Here is a 10,325-nt window from a genome sequence, read left to right on the forward strand (position 1 = left end):
TCACACAGGTGTTTTCCCTAATAAAGCCTTTGCACATTTAATCCTAGTCAGCATTTGCTTCCTGGAGAATCTAGAATAGGCAGAGCTGGCATCCTGTCAGCCTCTTCCATCTCTGTGTGCTGTGTGCACTTTGAGCTCTGTTTTGTTTCAGATGTAACTGTACTGTTACTTATCTCTCCTCACCCTGCCTCGGAGCCACAGGAGAGTCTGTTATTAGTAGCACATTTATTACGCCCATAAACACATAAGATGCTGTGTTGATCACCCTTTATTAGCTTATAGTCACCAGGCATACACCCGTGAGCACAGGACATTCAGAGAGAGAACAGAACCAGTAAATCAGAACAAAGTGAAGGTATTTCCATCCTTATGAGTCACACAAATGGGAAGGTTTACAGGTTTGGCAGCCATTTGGTTTCCAGACTGAGTGGGGATAAGGCTAACAGTTGCCACTGTTCTAATCAATCTTAGTGATTGAGTGAAATCAGGCTCTGAATGCTGGACAGGGAGAGCCACTGAAGTGTCATGGATGAGTAAAGGAGAGCCTCTGCCTTCAAGAAGTCCTCACGCCAGTGGTAACATGACTTCAAAAACCAAGGAAGCACTGTAAGCATAGTGACAAAAATTGTCTAGGGTATAGTGAGGGCACAAAGGCAGATGGGGTTATTTCTTAGGAAAATAGGAAATATTTCAGAAAGGGGCTAAGTTTGAAAGCTGCAGTTTCTCTTGACGCGTTCCATATTGGCGCCACAGTTTATTTGCCATGGTTGAAGCATGAGGTGCAATGTGTTGATGGGCAAAGGGAGAGCCATTGCAAACTATAAGGACTTTGCGCTTGAGAACTCTGTGCAATGGAAAGCTTAAAGGTGCAGGGTGGGAAGAAGTGAGACAGTCGCCTGGGACTGGGACAACTCTGAGGCACAACAAATTCCAGAGTTCTCCTGAGTATCACACCAACCTGCTGTCAATGAGACTGACTGAAATCTTTCTTGGTTTCCTCCCTTTGCTTTCCTGCTTCCCTCACTCTATTCCAGATGCTCAGGGAGGACTGTCTTAATAAATCACGTGCATGTAAATCCTCACCTCAGGGTCTGCTTTTACTAAACCTGCCCTCAGACACCCCCAATTCCTGACATGTTCATCTGATTCACAAGTGCTCTAACTGAAAGTAAGAGCCCCCATATCTAGGCCTAAAGAGGAACTGTTGGTCAGAGTTCATAGCAATCCTGACCTGGAGTTAGGTTTCTCCTTAGCATTAGGTTCTAAACCTGTGCTGTCATAGGTCTTCCACGTGCTCCATAGCTGCATCTGATGGCCTCGTTGGAAGCTGTTGTCACCTGGAGGACTTGAGAGTGTGTACTGGAGGGAAGTCAGTCCAGAAATAGATGGAGAGGGCAGGGTTTCAAGACCTGGAGCATCAGATGTCTTAAGTGTCCTTACCTCTGATAGTCTGTCCCTCTTTCCCAGGGAGAGCCAAAGAGGGCTTTAACTCTGGGGTTTCAGGGAGAATTATATACACAGGAGAGTTCCCTCCAAGAATGATGGGCAACTGAAGACCAATATTCAAGAGGAGAGCCTCAAGAGGTTCATTCTCAACCACCCAGTGCCAAGAAAATGGAAAAGGGAAGAGGTGGGCTTCCAACACTCCACCTGGGCTCCTATAGGTTCAGCAACTTTTGAGGTCAGAGGGGGCAATGACAGGGAGAAAACTATCTCAGGTGTGCCTGAACCGCCTGTTAAGATGGGTAATTGTGGGTTCAGGGAGAGGAGAGCAATGGAGGAAACAAGAAACAACAGAAGAATGAATGAATGAATAAATGAATGAATGAGAATTGCTTTGGAAAACACATTCCATATCAAATTTGGGACCAGACTGCAATTCTGCTTAGTTGTACTATTACAATGACCAGGTCACACGCTATTTTGAAGAAGTCAAGGATTGAGACCAGTCCACCATCATCACATCAGCCTACTCCCCACCCGCTACATATCCAGGGAACCACAAAGTATTTATTGCTTCCAACCTGCTTCTTTAGCTTGTCATAACACTTTTGAAATCCATCCATGTTGTTGAACTATCAGTTAGTAGTTCCTTTTTTATGGTTGAGTACTGTTCTATTATATGAACATCCCACAATTTGCTCATACTCCGGTTTGTGTCCTTCCACTGTCCATCTCTACCCCCACCTGTCCCCCTCTTTGTCTCCTTACTGCTTGCTCTGTGTACCCTCCTACTGTCATTCTTTTGTACTTTGCCTTTGTTATGTCAAGTTTTCAATACAGCAAAATGCAACTCACTTGAATCTTGAAGGCGTGAAAGAGGACTTAGGTATGATTTAGCTTTGGATAAAGGAAGTCCATGGGCCAGTTTTATAAACATGCACAGAGATGCAGGAAGGTGAAACAAGAATTGTTAAGACAGCCATGGCCCTAAGGGAGAGAATAATTTGTTGTCAGAGGCAGAGCATTATCTTCGGCTATCGCGGGAAAGACAGAAGGCGAAGCCAAGGAAAGGGTGAGGTTAAGGAATTTGTGTTCTCAATCTTGGCTGCAACTTATATTCACCTGAGGGGTTTTAAAAATGGATATCAAAACTTATCATTAGAAATTCAGATTTAGGGGCGCCTGGGTGGCGCAGTCGGTTAAGCGTCCGACTTCAGCCAGGTCACGATCTCGCGGTCCGTGAGTTCGAGCCCCGCGTCAGGCTCTGGGCCGATGGCTCGGAGCCTGGAGCCTGTTTCCGATTCTGTGTCTCCCTCTCTCTCTGCCCCTCCCCCGTTCATGCTCTGTCTCTCTCTGTCCCAAAAATAAATAAAAAATGTTGAAAAAAAAAAAAATTAGAAATTCAGATTTATTTGATCTGGGATGGGGCTTGGCATAGAGTTCTAAATTCTCCACGATGCTTTTAACAAACAGCCAGGAATAAGACTTGCTTAGCATTGCAGATAAGCCAGCTACAAACCGCCCCGCAGTGTGCATCTCATTCACAGCAGAGACTGAAAATCAGGCCCTTTAAGCAGTTTGCATTCGCCTCTCAGGGGTGATGGTGAGAGAGCCTGGAACAAGGATCAGTGGAAAAGCAACAGATGAACCATGTCAGTAGTGTTTCCTGTACAGATATCCTTCTAGAAGCATGCTCCTTACATTTGCTTGACCACAACTCACAATAAGAAACACATATTACACTGTGATTCAGTTCATACATGTAAATAGTTAAAATTTTGCAAAATTATATTTACCCTTACCATGTGCAATGAACTTTCATAATTTTGTACTAAGTTGATTTCCTAATCCACCCATGAATTGAGAACATAGCTTGAAAAACATGGATTTAAAATGTTTTCTTAAAAGAAAGAAAGAAAGAAAGAAAGAAAGAAAGAAAGAAAGAAAGAAAGAAAGTTTTATTTAGGCATATTTTAAAAGATGGGGCGCCTGGGTGGCGCAGTCGGTTAAGCGTCCGACTTCAGCCAGGTCACGATCTCGCGGTCCGTGAGTTCGAGCCCCGCGTCAGGCTCTGGGCTGATGGCTCGGAGCCTGGAGCCTGTTTCCGATTCTGTGTCTCCCTCTCTCTCTGCCCCTCCCCCGTTCATGCTCTGTCTCTCTCTGTCCCAAAAATAAATAAAAAATGTTGAAAAAAAAAAAATTTAAAAGAGAACTATGAGGACTTACTTGCCTCAACAATTCTCTAAATAGGAATTGAAACATATGAAAGCATTTTTATCTCTATGCTGTCCTTTATCGTGCCACAAGAAACTTAAGAAGAAGCCACTGTCTGATGAATAATCCAGAGGATGACAGGAGAGAGAGATGGCTTAAAATGCAACAGCTGAAGTTTTTCATGCTATTCTTAGAATGTTCCTACAGTGTAATGAGATATAAAGTCCCGTTGGAGAATATTGATCTCTGGGTAAAAATTTGGTAGACATGGTTTAGGCTAATCCTTTTGCCAATTCTTTTTTGCTTTCTCTGATGATTCCTTTCTCTCCTGAACCTCTCCAAAAGAACACAAGACTTCTGTGAAGGCTTACTCCTTGTCCCCACAAAGGTGACCCAGTGCCTCTCATGACTGTTGGCTCCTTCCAGACTGGAGCCTTTCATGTCTCTTCTACCAGACTCTAGTTTCTCACCAAATGGTTGTGTGTCCTTAGCTACTCCCTCAGCCTCCTCAAACCACTGTCCCCTAATCTGTGGATGATGGAACTAGACTTATTTGATCTCTAAAGGCCAACTAAGTGTTTACATTCTTGGGCTCTTTTTTGACCCCTTTCCCTTCTCCTTAAATAGAAAGGAAAATCTAATGAAGAGGTGTGTTCTCTGTAAAATGTAACAGGCTGTTTGTAAACGTGCATATTCAAGATTAAGCACCTCTCTTTCTCCTGCAAAAGGGAGAAGGCCATCACTTTCTTTAGAAAAGAAGGATCTGGAGGGGAACCTGGGTGGCTCAGTTGGTTAAGCGTCTGACTCTTGATTTCAGCTCAGGTCATGATCTCAGGGTCGTGGGATCGAGCCCCACATTGGGTTCGGTGCTGAATGTGGAGCTTGCTTAGGATTCTCTGTCTCCTTCTGCCCCTCTACTCCTCCCCCACTCTCTAAAGTTAAAAAATGTAAAATAAAAAAAGGGTCTGGAGAGCAAACTGGCAGCTGAGGAAAGAGTGGTAGGGACTCAGCTACCCAGTCTGCAGAAGCTGTGAGCAGGATATCACCAACTCCTGGCAGTGAACATGGAGTCCTGCATCACAGGAGGGAACTTATCCTCGAATTTACCGGTAATGCTTTCCCCTTCCAGGCTGCTGCTCACCACTCAGCCTGTCTTCTACAGCCTCTCACTGTGTTCTTGGTCTTGGTCTTTAGGACTGCATGGCTCTCACTCCAGCCATCAGTAGGATAAAGACTAAAAGACTCTCATTGTGGTTTCTTCCATTTTCTGTCTGCAGATCAAACCTCAGTGGATGCTGCCAGATACTCTAGTCCTGTGAACTGAGACTTCCGGAAGCCAGGCAACAAACAAACACAATCTTACCCTCGAAAGCTTCAGGAAGTAGCAGCCTGGTTAGTCTCTCAACTCTGAAGGCTACCTGTCTCATGAGCAGAATCTGGGCCCTGTCTCTGCAAACCTACAGGGCGGCCCAGAAAAAGTCAGTTATGTCCTGTTGGGGTCTGTGGAAAGTTAGGAAGCCATTTCCACTTCTAGATTATCATTAGCCAATGCTAAGCAAAATGCACTTAGTCTGCATACATAATTTGTGATCCTGCTTTTTAATGAGGCTCAGGTAAACTTGCACTGGCTATAGTACAAGCTTTTTACTTCAGCTCCTGTGCTCAAATAATCAACTCAAGGTAAAGAAAACCCTGCCCCTATGACAAATCAGGCAGCCCCTAAATGGGCCCACTGGATCCCCTCCAGTACTAGTATGAGAACACTATTGTGTGGTGTTGGAATGCTGGCTAGATGGTGGGAAAACTGGCACAGGGTCAGTGAACACTGCTTTTAGCCTTCACCTGACCCTGGGGCCGCTCATTTAGATCATTGTCAAGATGGGCTTTGTCTAGACCATCGTAGCCAAGGAAGACTTCAAAGAATGTAAGAGACATATCAAAATACCACAGAAGGGGCACCTGGGTGGCTCAGTCAGGTGAGCGTCTGACTTCAGCTCAGGTCATGATCTCGTGGTCTGTGGGTTCGAGCCCCACGTCAGGCTCTGTGCTGACAGCGCAGAACCTGGAGCCTGCTTCAGATTCTGTCTCCCTCTCTCTCTGCCCCTCCCCCACTCATGCTCGCTCGCTCTCTCTCTCTCTCTCTCTCTGTCAAAAATAAATAAACATTAAAAAAAATACCACAGAAGACCTAGAAGGGGCCTCCAATGGAAAATCATACTATTTCATCAGATGACATTTAGTAGAATAGTCATTGTGGCACAGTGGGTTAAGGTCAAAAATTAGAAGCTACATGAGGGCCCATCAATAGGACAAAGGGGAAATAAGTCATGGCATATTCCAGCAGTGGGTCCTATAGAGCGATGACGAATGGATGGACCACGCTTGTCATCTGGAGCAGAGTGCTGAAGGTTATGCCTTTGAATGACTACAACCAACCTTGAAGATGGAGGAGGACAGGTCAGAGGAGGAAACAAGGAAAACCTTGGGCTGCTCTACCTGAGTCCTGACGACACCTGGAGCACAGGGACTTCCCAGAGGAGGAGTGCTAGAGAGAGAACATTGGTCCATGGCAGGCCTGGGTCCCAACAGTGGACGTGGTAAAGGGGACAGGGCTGGTCATAAAATAGTTCCTTTAGTTTGTCCTTGGAAATCCAAGATGAAGTCAGGGACACTTTGAGCACTTGGTGGTAGGAAATAAAGGAGTCACGTATGGACCCACTTAACAGCAGAGGAAGTTGAGACTACAAAGAAAATGGTGGCAGGGCTGAGAATAAATTGAGGCCTTCTGAACCCAGCTGAGAGGGGTGACAGCTCACAGTCCCCAACAGGCAGCTCCATGGGTACAGCGAGAAGGCCAGTCCTGGAATCAGGCTGCAGGACAGTGAGAACGTGTAGGCAAACCAGGGAAGCTCTGTCTTCCCTGTTGTCCCTGTAGCCTGGGGGAGCACGAGTGGGGAAAGGAAGAAAGTAGAGTTGGACAGCAAAAGAGATGTATGTTTAGAAGCTGCCTGGAAACCATCCTGAAGGGAGTCACTTTGCTCCTCTGCACTTAGCTTCTAGACGCAGCCGCAGGCAAAGACAGAGGATGGCAGAACAGAGCCAAACCACAGTAGTTCGCAGGAGGCTGCACACAACAGACACAAGCAAGAAAGCGCCAGACCCAGGTCCTGGGCCTCCCGGATGGGGGAGCCATACCGCTCTTCTGATGGTCTCATGTGGACCTTGACAGCAGAAAATGCCATTTGGATCTGAAAAGAGGCGACACTGTATTTAAAAGCATCCCAACCCCTGCTCCAACTCCTTTCCTCTGTTTCTTTCTCTAACTCATCTTCTCTCACACTCCTGTTCTTTGCTCTCTTCTGCCCACCTTTTCCCTTTTTACCCTTTGCAGCTACAGTTTTAGGAGCATTTGCACACTGGACATGAAAGTGGCTAGTTCTCCTTGTCTCTCTCTCTCTCCCTTTTTTTTTCTTTTTTTCTCCTTGTCTCTTCAATGAAATGCCAAAAGAAAGATGGGATCCTCAGAATCCTTGATGGGTTGGTCGGGAAGTGGAACTCCAAGGGGACCTGAGTGCCATCACAAGAGAGCTATTTCTCTGCAGAAGTTCCTATGTTAAAGGATGGGGGCTGGGAGGGAGTGGGAGTCTGACCAACCACTGCCCCAAAGCTGGGGCGTGAGCATTTATGGGCCAGCAGATGTAACATTAAGACCAAGCCCTTGTTGAATCTCAGAATTTGGCAGCCTAGATGGACACGCTCTCACCCATCACCAAAGAGGGCCTGCTGGCTTACCTTTCCAGCTTAGGGTCAATGCCCCAGCCCTGAGAGCTCAAGTCAAGGACAGTGATCCTGGAGCACTCATAGAAGTACCCAGACCCAGAGAGGGCACACAGGCATCCCCACTCGCCCAGTGCTGTATAATAGTCACTTCGAGACTGACCACACATGTAGCACTCTGGACTGTCAAAAATAGAACGTGGATTGTCATTGTCTGTTCTCCTGCAGAAATAGCGTGGTTTTGTTCTCCCCCAGTGATAGCTATCTTGGAAAACCATGTGGTGGATGAGGTTTCCTGAGGATGCTCCTTTTCCTACGTAAGAAAGTAGGAGATAGCTAAACGATCCGATGGGAGGAGCTCAGGTGATCATTCTTCGAGTCGCACAGCTTTGGCCCAGGCATTGACTACTGAGATGAGCAGCTCTCTGGGAAACAGAAACCACGTGGAATGAATTCAACAGATATTGGAGGCTCAACATTCAAAAAGCCAACACCAAATTAACATAGCTAGAAAGAGCAGGAAATAGCTCCCATACCTAGGGCCGGAAAACCAGAAAGAATATATATAAAGGGATTGTAAAGTCTGGACGCTTGGAAGAGAGGCCCCGTGAAGCTGGAACCTGGAGCTGTGAGGTGAAGCTGCCGTCTAGCCATTGCTGTTACCTCAGGCAATCAGAGGGGACAAAGCCCCCAGAATCAGGACCCAAACCTTTGGGAGGAGGCTCAGTACCTGGCTGAGGCTGGCTCCTCAGGAATTCGAAGGAGGGACCCTGCAAAGCTCGCAGCTGAGGAGAAGGGGAAGTCCACCTTTGGTAGAACCTCCAGAGTCTAAACAAAACCCTTGCAGCGCTGAGATCCAGAGGGTACATCACCACACTGCTGCAAGAGCTCTGAAGAGGCACCCGTTTGCCGCCAGGACTCAGAACAGGAGGCACAGGGCTGCTGACGCGGATATCTCTGAAGGGGCACACTGAAAATCCTTCTGGGAATAGGAGGAAAACACTAGAATCTGGGGCCAACTGTAACTACTGGAAACAACTGCCAAGATGAAGCACTATTGCTGAAGTGATGTAGAAAAGGAACAGTGAGCAAACAGAAAGAAGCAAATCCTTCTCATTTTCCTGCCTTCTAGTGCTCCCATTAGCAGACTCAAATGGGAGAGAGCTGGTTTGTAGGTACTCAGGAAATCAGTGTTTGAAGCTGACATACAGTAGCTTCAAATTCATTGTATGTTTATTTACTTTTGAGAGAGAGAGAGAGAGAAAGAGAGCATGTGAGCAGGGGAGGGGCAGAGAGAGGGAGACACAGAATCTGAAGCAGGCTCCAGTCTCCAAGTTGTCAGCACAGAGCCTGACACGGGGCTCAAACTTATGAATCCTGAGATCATGACCTGAGCTGAAGTCAGATGAGCCAACAGCCACCCAGGCGCCCCAACAGACAGTAGCTTCAAAACCAACACATCTCACATCCTCAACACAGGCTCTCTCCTTTCTTCCCAGAAGTCTTTTCTCTTCTCAAGATCCATAGCTAGCATCTGGTCCTCCCCTAAATTCCTGCATGAACATCACTTCTTATGTTTGAAAAGCTTTGTTTTAAGTCCTCCTCACTGAAGTTGGTTACCCTAACTAGGCCTACTTCTGCCCTTGTGAATAGGTCTCTCTGTTCCTTTTCCTCTGGTTTCAGCGACAATCTTGAGTGAGAGAGGGACTCAAAGGATGAACAGATGCCGATTCTAAAACACAGCCATTTGGGATGTGGCCTGGTCACTAATGGCTGTTGTTGCTAGGATAGGAGTAACTCCGGCATAAGTGATGAAGAGACAAAGTATCAGGGAGCCGGGCTCTGAGTCTCTCTGTCTAAATACCCTGGTAATGCGACCACCACCCACTGGCTCTGAGCCTTAAGCAAACTGACTCATAAAGTCACCTCATCATTAGGGGGATCAGCTGAGCTTAGAGCTGGCAATACTATTTGTAATCGAACATTAAATACAAATATTAAAGGACCGTATGTGATTGCTGATCATCTACTATGCTATTTTTATAATCAAGAATTTCTAATATATTATCCCAAAAAACCCCATTATTTGCCACTGGAAAAAAAAATCAGACCTATATTCTTTCATCTTAAAATGGGAGAGTTTGTGAAGATGGTTTTGGTGTAATTCCGGTATTAATATTCTATCAGATTAAATATAAAGAATATTTTAAAAATCCGAATCTACTTTCAGTTGATAGAATTCAATAGCATGTATACAAAGAGTACTTAAAAAATTGGCAGTCATCATTAAAGGAAGACATTATCTTCTGGGCAGGGGATGTTCCTTAGTATTTAGAGGTAAGTAGTCTGGGTGCAATTTCCTGTGGCACCCTCAAAACCTGAGCACCTGAGCAAATACATTATTTGGCCTCCGTAATCTTCAGCTTCTTTTCTGATAAACTAGATGCAATAATAACACTTCCTCAAAGTTAGTAGGAGGTTTAAATGAGTTAATGTTTAAGGGCACCTGGGTGGCTCAGTCGGTTGAGCATCTGACTTTGGCTCGGGTCATGATCTCATTGTTCACAAGTTCAAGCCCCCCACCAGGCTTGCTACTATCAGCTCAGATCCTCTATATTTCAGATCCTCTATCCTTCTCTCTCTCTCTCTGCCCCTCCCCTGCTCATACTCTCTCTCTCAAAAATGAATAAACATTTTTAAAAAAATGTCTTTTTCCAACACAATGACAGGTCCCATTGTTACTGGAGAAGAGAGTTCAGAAATGTGTTTGAGACATTTCACAATGCAATAGCACGGCATAGCTAGATGTGGAGCAGGGTAGAGTAAGGCACAACTTTCAAAAGTGATTTTCCCTCGTCTTTCTGCCTTCGCTTTTTAAAAATCATTTTGCT

The 10,325-nt window shown here is 45.7% G+C and overlaps 1 long non-coding RNA gene across 2 annotated transcripts; it reads right to left on the reverse strand.

Annotated features, from left to right (window-relative positions):
- Positions 1–2,836: 2,836 nt before the first annotated feature.
- LOC131504044 (uncharacterized) lies at positions 2,837–8,689 on the reverse strand. Of its 2 annotated transcripts, XR_009257743.1 has the most exons (4): positions 8,165–8,680; positions 7,450–7,859; positions 6,154–6,905; positions 2,837–3,056 (listed from the first exon to the last, which is right to left on the reverse strand). It is a non-coding gene; the product is annotated as an uncharacterized LOC131504044 (long non-coding RNA). The 2 variants fall into 2 exon arrangements; XR_009257742.1 differs by having other exon boundaries at positions 6,154–7,859; positions 8,165–8,689.
- Positions 8,690–10,325: the final 1,636 nt, after the last annotated feature.

Source organism: Neofelis nebulosa, chromosome 2, assembly GCF_028018385.1.
Source record: "Neofelis nebulosa isolate mNeoNeb1 chromosome 2, mNeoNeb1.pri, whole genome shotgun sequence".
In the NCBI taxonomy this organism is placed as follows: domain Eukaryota; kingdom Metazoa; phylum Chordata; class Mammalia; order Carnivora; family Felidae; genus Neofelis; species Neofelis nebulosa.